The sequence below is a fragment of the Lytechinus variegatus genome, chromosome 11 (assembly GCF_018143015.1).
Source record: "Lytechinus variegatus isolate NC3 chromosome 11, Lvar_3.0, whole genome shotgun sequence".
NCBI classification, from domain to species: Eukaryota; Metazoa; Echinodermata; class Echinoidea; order Temnopleuroida; family Toxopneustidae; genus Lytechinus; species Lytechinus variegatus.
In genome coordinates, this window is record NC_054750.1 from 16,257,262 (window position 1) to 16,267,197 (window position 9,936).

Sequence of the window (9,936 nt, forward strand, 5' to 3'; positions counted from 1 at the left end):
ACAAAAACTTGACCTTTTTACCCTTGATGACCTCTCACCCCATCATCCTTGGCAACAAACATACCGGTATGTGATATTACCCAAGGCCAAGCCAAATAATTTGACCCAGGCAAGTGTGATAAAAATTGATGAAGAAATAAAGAAATTAGAAGAAAATAGAACAAGTTGAACGAAAACTTCAAGGGGATGGTCATGCCATCATATCATTTGACCTTTTATAATAATAATAATAGTCAGTTCTTTAATTTCTTGTATAGCGCATTATACATTATCAATAACGTCTCTATGCGCTTCCAAAGGACTTCTTACCCTGGCTGTAGCTCAAGCAGCTTTTACGTGCTCGGCATTTCAAAGGAATAAATTCCTGCCAGGTACCCATTCACCTCACCTTTTGACCCCATCATTCTCACCATAGGCTCACAGTCACATCTACCAAAATCATAACTACCAAGTATGACAGTGGTCCCCAAGTCTGCGCACCTAACGATTTGAGTTAAGATTTAACATGAATATCTTGTTTCACAAAATCTTTCAGTTTCAAATTCTTTTATTTTTCAACCATTTTGAATCAGATTTTTGGATGAATATGTATTGCAGGAGTAAAGTTTGTGTTTGTTGTCTATCTTTTTTAACTATAGAATCGTGCAGATACACGTGTGTGCAGATAAGCTTTAATAGGGCACTGCGCAGACGACAAGTTGGGGGAACAACTTACTTGATGCAGAATTTAAATTTTAAAAAAGGGCAAGTTGAACAAAAACTTTTTTCTTACAGAAACAGACCAACACAACAGACTAAAAACAAGCAACAGGAAAAGTGATTACAATTTTATACATGGGTACGGCCCACTAGGTCTTTGTCGAAATTCATTCAGCAAAATCAATATAAAAGCAGCCTCATGCCCTCACCTCAGCCAAGCGTTGCTTAATTTGGGCCAAGGGCAAGGCCATGTCAGACAAAAAAAATGAAATGTCAAGTTAAGATGTGATTACTTTTGTTATCATAGCCTAGGTAATGATTATGATGATGCTAAAGGAAACTCAAACCCAAGAAGAGAAGCAATCTTATTGGAAAGAGTAAAATGGGAGGAACAATTAAAAAAAAAAATCATCAAAATCAGTTATGAAATAAGCAAGTTATGGACGTTTAAAAAGACTTGACTCCATTTAATTATCAGGTTTTCCCATTTTACATATATCACATTATCTCCTCCTGACCTTGACATATGTGATGTGAATTATATTTTCCCATGACATATGTTGTGCTCAGGAGGCAAGATGCAATTTGAAAGACAATTCCACCCCAACAAAAAGTTGATCGAAATAAGAGAAAAATCAGTATAAACACTGAAAATTTCATCAAAATTGGATGTAAAAGAAGAAACGACATTTTAAAGTTTCTCTTAATTTCACAAAACAGTATTATGCATATCCCGGTCGGTATGCAAATGAGGAGACTGATGACATCATCCACTAATTCTTTTGACATTTTGTATTTTATAAAATATTCAAATTTTCTCATTGTCAAGTGAAAAAATTGATCAAATCCTCCCTGAACATGTGCAATTAGCATTGTTTGATAATATGGTTCAGTCAAGTTGGTCCTTAAAGGTCAAGTCCACCCAAGAAAAATGTTGATTTGAATCAATAAGAGAAATCAGACAAGCTCAATGCTGAAAATATCATAAAAATCGGATGTAAAATAAGAAAGTTATGACATTTCTCAGTTTCGCTTATTTTTCACAAAATAGTTATATGAACGAGCCAGTTACATCCAAATGAGAGTAGATGATGTCACTCACTATTTCTTTTGTTTTTTGTTTGAATTATACAATTTTTCAATTTTTACGAATTTGAGGATTAGGACCTCCTTGCCTGAAGCACAAAATGTTCCATGTGTTCAGGGAGGAATGAAACTTCATTTCACATGACAATGACGAGAAAATAATTCATATTTTATATAATAAAATACAAAAGAAATAGCGAGTGATGTCATCAGTTCCCTCATTTGCATACCGACCAAGATATTATAACTGTTTTGTGAAATGAAGCAAAACTTAAAAATGTCTTAACTTTCTTATTTTACATCCGATTTTGATGAAATTTTCAGTGTTATGCTTGTTGAATTTTTTTTCTTTTTATTCAAATCAAGTTTATGTTGGGGTGGACTTGTCCTTTAATATTGTCCAATTTCTAAAAAATGAAATATCGTATAATTCAAACAATATTAAACAAAAGAAAGGTGAGGCCTGAGGGACACCATCGACCGTCTCATTTGCATTTCACCGAGTTGTGCATATCACTGTTTGGTGATAAATAGGCGAAACTTTATTAAAATGTCATAGCTTTCTTTACTTTACATTCGATTTTAATGAAAAATATTAAGTGTTATGCTTGTTTGATTTTTCTGTATAGGGCCTGGGGCCTTAGGGGGCCTACTTTTCTTCTGGAGTGGACTTGACCTTTAATAAGTTAGGACTTTATTGAGAGGGTTGTGCCGTGTGTTGATTTGCACTTAATTTGGGAAGCCGTAATTTGTAGCCAGCATGCAATTAAAGGGATCGTTTCACTTTGTGACCAATTTAAAAAAAAACCATACTGCTCTATGGAAATGGTATGAACATTTGACTTACAGTTTGAAAATACCTATGTGAGAGTTTGGGATCATAATATTTTCGGGAAGGGTTTTTAAACGACGAAATTCTGGGGCAATGTTTGGAAAGAAAATTTCACTTTTTGACCGTTGAGTCACGATCTATATTCATTTGAAATTAATATTACACAGCGCCACCTTGTGATGTAAGCGATGAAGTAGGTGGAGTTATCACGATGATATTCGCACTGTCGCGAGTGTGGGCGGAGCTTGTGGGGGTGTTTTTTTTGCGATGTTTGCATGTGCATTCGCTCTCGAAGCGGTCTCTGTAAACGATTCCGTGGGCCAGTCCTGTTTTGCGAACGTGGAATAACCGTACCACGTACGGCTCTCGCTATGTAGCTGGCTCTGCGGTAATGCTCTCCACGACATGTTTTGTGATGCGAACGAAGCATCACAAGTTTCGAACTTGTGAGTTTCCCGCACATCCTGGTGTATATTTCTCTTCATGTTTGACCTGTTAGCCACATGTACGAATCACTCTAATTATCATGATAAAAAACGCTGCTACACCCAGCAATACAGAAATCAAATGGCAGAGTCAAGGCAATTGCCGAGCAACTGTCGAGCACAGTATGACTTTGAGTATGAAACTTACCTTGGCTTTTGTTCTTTTAGTTCTTCATCTCAACATGCACTATGATTGAGTGGTGACAACTCTCTTTTACCATTCACGATATTTATGAATTAAAAAAGCTTCCTTCGAGAATATGGTGAATTGAACCGAGACCGAGTATAAATTATTCATGGGCGATATGGGACCAACAATACGCGAGGCCGGAGAATGCATATCAGTGAAAGCTTCCGTTTGTCAGTGCAGTGTGCACGTACTACCGGTAGTTGTACCAAGGAGATGCCTGTAGAAAGTCATTCATGGGCACGGAAGGGGGGGGGGGGGGTCTTAGATTTGGTTTGGACGGGGAGGAAAAGAAAGAAAAAAAAGGTTGTCACCAAAAATGTAAGGTCGCTTCAGTTTACACCTAAGATATTGGATGAGAATATGGACCCATGTTTAAAACGCCAGTATCTAAAAATTGAGGCCATGTTTAGGGATTGAGTCCAGCATAAAACCATACCCGATGTTTTTTTTTTAAAGCGACCCCATTCCAGCGGCATAGTACCCTTCCCCCATGTCATGGAAACTTCGTCTCTCCTTCCCCACACTAATTACAACTTCTATAGATTCCCTAACAGAGATATTCGCATCAACAATCTGCAATATCAGCCTATATATCTTCACGCAGTATATTTTTTTAGAAAAATGCCTTCACCGAATGCAAATAAGGATCGAATGGGGTCAGGCGCGGATCCAGGAGGGGGTTTGTTTGTTTGTTTTATTTCCGTATATAAAATAACAAATACAAAGTACATGTACATATAACATGAGATGATGAGGTCAATGTTAAAATACAAGAATAAAAGGTAAGACAATAAAGTTAATTATACGGCTGGTAATCCATTTTCAGCTGCAATAATGCAGTGCTGCTGGTCTTCCATGGAGCCAGTTTACTTGCGATATGATTACCATAATGAAAAGGAAGTTGACCTTCAGACATAAAAGTGAACTCATTAAAAAAAGGAAAAAAATAAATATAACCTACATTTACCCCCCCCCTCCCCCCGTACAAATCAGTGATTTAGTTTCATTTAGCACAGATATATTTATAAAAAAAAAAAAAAAAAAAAAAAATTCAAAAATGTGACATTACGCACGTACAAAGGGACAAAGGGATGAATTCAGAGGCAGCTCGTTAAGAGAAAGATCTTTTACAACTATTGGTTCTAGGTCTGGGTAAACATACTGTTATTTTCATTTCTTAGAGGGTAAGGAGTAGCTTTTGTACGAAACATACTTTTCATATATTCAGTGGACATGTTGTTACTAATCTTATACATGAATAATATCAAGTTAGTATACTGTCTCTTTTGAATAGTGTCCCAACCCAGAATAGAATGAATTCGAGAGGTTCAAGTGTGTGAATAAGGGTCAGTTTTCAAAATTATTCTTCCAGCTCTATTTTGAATTTTTTGAAGTTCGTCAAGAAGAGATTTGTTAGTAGATTGATAGATAATGTCACCATGATCAAAATGAGGTAAAATTATTGAGTTATATATTCACTTTATTTCTGACAAATTTACAAAATGCTTTAGCCGTGCAATATAACTAATCATTCTCCCCATTTTTTTTTTACATAAATAATTTACGTGATCGTCCCACTTCATGTTTTCATCCACAAAGACACCTATATACTTAAAATTTTTCACTTGAGTCAGTAAATGACAGTCAATTTTTAGTTGTAAATGTTGTGACTTCTAAGCATTTAGGCGTTCCAATCAACATGCTTACGGTTTTATCATAGTTTATTTTCAAATTATTTATCTTCATCCATGCAGATAAACTTTCAAGTTCCTTATTAAGGACGCGTTCAATAACACGAACATCTTTATGTGAGAAATATATGACTGTGTCGTCGGCATAAAGGTGTACAGTGGACTCTTTAAATACAGAACTTATATCATCGATAAATATAATGAACAGTAAGGGTTCAAGGAGAGATCGGCCCCGGCCCTCCCCCCTATTTTTTGACAACCTGCAGAAAAAGTGCACTCTTTATTACCTTGATAGAAATTACGAAAAACAGAAAGAAAAGTAAGAAAGATTTTTTTCCCCATGTGTAATTTACACTTTACAGCCTCGTAAGGACCGGCCCGGACCCGAAAGGAAACCAAAAAAAAGGTGAGGGGAAGAATTGGAAAATAGACTTTGTATAAAAATTTTCGCTCGCGCTTCGCGCTCGCATTGCCTGTGTAATGAATCCCATTCAAGAGGGTTAAATGACACTAATATATAACCAATATATATACAATATGAGTTATGAGTCATTCATTATAATAGTTATCACCCTGACTATACATATACAAGACTAGTCATATAATTGATTTTCCGTCGGTATTATGGGGATCATCCCAAGTAGGGTTGGATCCACCTTCCGCCAATAGGTGGGCTCGACAAGAATGTACTCATGATTTCCCAAATCGACTGCGAAACGTTGATTTTTTTTCTTTTTATTTGAAGGGGGTAGTCAAAACAGTCGCCTATAAGCTTTATTCTTATGAAACAATATATATATATTGTCATCTCATAAGCACTATATTTTGCGGAAATCTCATGTATTTTGTTCTGAAAATTGAGCTTTATGTGCCATATTTGTGATCCTTTCGGAACAAGATGCGTATGTAAAAAAAAGTCTACCCAACGAAAATTTGTGATTTTAGTAAACAAATAAAAATCCATCTAGCATAACACTGAAAATTTCATCTGAATCCGATGAAAAATAAGAAAGTGATGACATTTTTTAAGTTTCGCTTGATTTCAGAAAATAGGCGCATACCAGTCGGTATGCAAATGAGGGAACATATTTCATCGCTCACTATTCAAGTTGGTCCTTCGTGTCTCCAAATCTGTCTAAATTGAAATACATTTTCTGTGGTAGACTTGACCTTTTAAATAATTTTTCAAATATATTTCCTGGCCTGATCGAAAACGGACCTATTAACGACTTTATGCAGTTAGCAATGAAGACGAGACATATTTAAACAACAAAATAAATCGAGCGCGAAGCGCGAATTGAAAGTTTTCGACTATCGACCTCGAAAAATTCACAAGCATTTTCTTTTTAATTTGAACAGGATAAGTATATAGCCCTAACTAAACAATATGAGCGGGAAAAGGGAGATTTTTACCTGAAAACGGGACATTGTTTTCACGTTTTGAAAATTATGAAAATAATTGGTGATTGGGTATCTTCCTATATGAGCGTAAAAGCGCGTATAAGCTGCATACCTCAATAAAAACGCGTGCATGCATGTGTTTTAGAGTTAGACCTAAAATAATGTGGATTGTAAATATACATTTTTATCATGAAAAATTCATATTAATATGAGCGGTCTGAAAATTTTTGACATTCCGATCCAGCACTGTACAGGAATTATTGTGAAGTGAATGACATTATTGATGCGAGTGCGAAGCGCGAGCATATTTTCTTCCTTATATCTCTCTTGACCTAGTACCGGGGAAAAGTTTCATATGAACATGATTTTTATTTTCCTATTCCTCTTCCTTAGCGCGAGATGAAACGTGACGATATTACATTATGAAAAAGAAGTATTTAATATTTACTATCCTGAATTCACGAACATTTAATATTATATATCTAATAAGAATTTCAGCACTTTTACAATGATGCGATGCATAATGTTTGCGAATGAAAATCGGGAGCAGAAATTTTAAATTAATTGTCATGAAATGAGATTTTAAGTATAGTTTGTTATAACTCAACAAGCAAAGTGCAAGCGTGTAGCGCTATATAGCTGATAGGTTTTGACCAACAGACATGAAAAGGGATTAAGAACTTATAGGGTCTTATACACTAAGAAAATAGGTTCTTGACTAATCACATACTGTGCAGAATAGCTCAAAATGATGAAACTCAAACAATTCTAGAGCATTTTTAAAAATCAATACGTCAATCAAACAAACAAAAATTGATTACTCGATGTTCGAGCTGAAATATGTTTGGTATATCTCCATATCATATTGAGCAAGATGGCATTGAACATGCAATGTGAGCGACATGACCTATAATTGTGACATCAAAATTGTGTTATAAAAAATATTTCCAGTCTTCCCCTCACCTCATTTTATTCACTCTTCTTTCTCCACTTTTACCCCTCTTCTGTTTTTCCTCCTATCTTTTCTTTCCTCCGTTTCTTTTTTTTGCTCCGTCAATGGAGAGGGGGGGGGGGGCGAGCCCCCTGTACCAGCCTATGATCCCATGCATGCCGTGCTTTAATTAGGTATGTAAAAAATATATATATGCCGAGGGAGCAAATATATATAGGAGGTGGGAGGAATATCTTTCCTGGCCTCAGTGGTGTACGGGTAGGGGGGTATAATAATAGGGGTTTTCGTAAAAATCTGTCCCAAAATTAGTTTTTTTTTAAATAAGAAGTGTCGACATTTTCGCCTGAAATACCTTAGAATGGTTATCACACTGCCTGGGATTTAGGCTAAAATTTCATAGATCTTATCCGAAGTAATGAGTAAAAAAGATAGTTCAATACCATTCGGAACCTTGCAGACGAACAAATTCATAACTCACTTTTTTAACTGTTTTTTTTTTATTTCCACATGATGTTTTGAAAAAATATTTCGTTTCTTCTCAATATTTGTTCTCATTTCTTGTTTTTCTCAGGCTTAAACGTTTTTTATGAGGGCCACAAGCCCTCTCCTTTGGCAAGTCATGTACTGTTGGTGTTACCTGCGTTCGTAGCATTGGAGATACCAGCCAGTCAAAATGGTCAAGGAAACGAAATATATGTTCTACTATGTATAGCTGAGATTAGATGGTGCGGAATCACGCAATCTCAATGCTGAAATAATACACCAAATATTTTAGTATCTTTTTTTTCATTATTGGAAATCATTTTTAAGAATATATTTCATTTTTGTAAGAATAACTGAATATAGGGTTCTTCTCCAATAGGGTTACGCGATTGCATGCCCGTACTGGCACAAGGCATGGTTACTGACGATTAGAACTAAATGATTTAATCGCCTATCATCAACGCTACCATTTATATTTGTAATACAATTTATTTTTGTGACTGAAGGGTGATAAGTTGAATGTAGTAAATCTATTTCATCTTGCTAAAGAAATTTGTACGGTTGATTGTGAGAGCGAATCGCGACACAAACTTTTTGACATTTTCATGTAGATATGAAAAGTAATCATTCCGAGCACTTGTAAAAAATACTGAACAAGATGATTATGTAACTAAAGAATCAACACGAGCTCGAAACGCGCGTGCCGAGGCCTACTGATTGACTCATGATTTCGTCGATTGAACAATGCGAACGCTAGCTGAAATTTTGTGATGTTCGAATCTGAAAAGTGCCATCGTTCAAAGAACTTTTTTGTAACCAGTAACAGAATAAGTACATGTATAACTTACGAAACAATAATTGATGAGCGCGCGTTACGCAGGCAAAATTTTGTGATATTATCAAATATTTGTTTTTGTAACAATGAACATGAGTACCTTACTAAATAATATGCGTGCGCTAGTCAATATTGCTTTTTTTTATCTTGTACCTAAAATTCATAAGATTTACTTTAAAAAGGTATTACATTTAGAAAGGGGGGGGGGGAGTGGAGTGTCACTGCCCGGTTACACCGCTCCTCAAGTCATTAGCATATCGACACAAATAAAATTGCAATTACCAATTATTTTCCCTTTTATAATTTATTTGTTTCAAAATATTTTTTGCTTTGCTCAAGAAATGGAAACGAACATCGGGATTACACTGCTGCTGCAATTTTATTGACTGTAGGTCCTATTCAGTACTCTGTCGATCAGAACAATCTGAACCATAAATCTTACTTGTGAGCAGTGCATAAGAACATGACCCCCCCCCCTCGACTCTATATCTTTTGCACACCCTCTTCTCTCCGTCTGCCTCTATCTTGTGTGGTTGTGGAAGATCATAATTGTGTCGATCGCACGAACCCCGTCATGCCAGTGAAGTCTACAATATCTTTTATCGGGGACTGTGGAGATCAATCTTTCGTACTGAATTCACTTTATCTTTTCGAACCGAGGGATCAAATGCACTGACATGAAGAGTTGGAGGCCGCTATAACAACCCGCCCTGGATCCACCCCTTCAATAAAAACGGAGAACGTATACAAGGGCCGCGGAAGGGAGGGGGCGGGGCCCAAGCTTTTTTTCCCAAACTATGTTAAAAAAAATCCTGTAAAACTGACCATCTGCATGATTTTGATTATTTTTTTATTGTCAGCCCCCCCCCTCCCCTCACTTTTAATACCGTTTTACGGCCCCTGATCTGAGGACGTTATAGGGAAAAGTATCTTCTTTAACTTTCTTGCTCCATTACAATTTTTCACAAATTGTAATGTCGATTTGCTATAACACACCAAAATGTCATTCAATTCATCAACCTGAAGAGCATGAGAATTAAAGAAAACAATATGTCAAAGTTACCCTTTTCTTTATTTCGTTGCAATTTGGGAAGCATTTGTCCAAAATCTAACAAGATAACTTCTTTGCGGGTTTGTTCGAAAATATTAATTATTTTATATGACCTTAATTATGTTCTGACCCGCCTCATACATGTATAACATCAAAGGGAGTCCAACAAAGAGCACGTGGCCCGGGGGAGGGGGTACTTAGACTAGGTTTGGACCGTTGTGTATGGCAGAA